Source organism: Octopus bimaculoides, chromosome 2 (genome assembly GCF_001194135.2).
Source record: "Octopus bimaculoides isolate UCB-OBI-ISO-001 chromosome 2, ASM119413v2, whole genome shotgun sequence".
Taxonomy (NCBI): domain Eukaryota; kingdom Metazoa; phylum Mollusca; class Cephalopoda; order Octopoda; family Octopodidae; genus Octopus; species Octopus bimaculoides.
Genome location: NC_068982.1, coordinates 64,125,931 through 64,126,726, shown reverse-complemented (window position 1 = coordinate 64,126,726; position 796 = coordinate 64,125,931). Strand labels below are relative to the sequence as shown.

The following is a 796-nucleotide window of genomic DNA, read 5'->3' as shown; positions in this document are numbered from 1 at the left end:
ATACGTTTCTCAACGTAAATCTGATTAGTCCTCATCAGCTGCATTCACCTAGACAACATTTCAAATGTTGCCACATCAATGCCAAGTATACTCGCCCGAACGCCAAGCCGTTAACGGAATTGAGAACAGTGAAGAAGTTATGAATGAAAAATATTTCAATACAAATGTATCAATTTCCAGCAAAAAATAGCCCTATAAGGGTATATATATAAATTCATGAGTGATACAACAAGGTACCGATATTTACTGGACAATAGCAATCGATATAAATACGACGCTATTGTATAGCTTCACTGCGTATATACTGGCAAAAATGCGTGTGTGCAACAAAACATGAAAAACTTGAAAAGACAGTGAAGCTATACAATAGCTTCGTATTTATATCGATTGCTATTGTCCAGTAAATATCGGTACCTTGTTGTATCACTCTTATGAATTTATATATATACCTTTATAGGGCTATTTTTTGCTGGAAACTGATACATTTGTATTGAAATATTTTTCATTGATAACTTCTTCACTGTTCTCAATTCCGTTAACGGCTTGGCGTTCGGGCGAGTATACTTGGCATTGATGTGGCAACATTTCAAATGTTGTCTAGGTGAATGCAGCTGATGAGGACTAATCAGATTTACGTTGTGAAACGTATTTGAAAAGTCTGAAACCTGGGTACTGCATTATCCTTAATCTGGGTTGTTCATTTTCGAATGTTCTTCCTAAGGTAAGACAAGTTTTTCATGTTTTGTTGCACACACGCATTTTTGCCAGTATATACGCAGTGAAGCTATACAATAGC

At 35.8% G+C, this 796-nt stretch overlaps 1 protein-coding gene across 4 annotated transcripts in view; it reads left to right on the top strand.

Annotated features, from left to right (window-relative positions):
* The first annotated feature begins 540 nt into the window (after positions 1-540).
* The window catches only part of LOC106876997 (kynurenine--oxoglutarate transaminase 3), a 64,313-nt gene continuing 64,057 nt past the window's right edge, over positions 541-796 (top strand). For 2 of the 4 annotated variants that reach the window (XM_052977564.1, XM_052977535.1), the window contains exon 1: positions 541-721. The gene's annotated coding sequence lies outside the window, so the exon portion shown is untranslated. The remainder of the gene's footprint in view (positions 722-796) is intronic. The other 2 variants (XM_052977557.1, XM_052977539.1) reach the window with 1 other exon arrangement.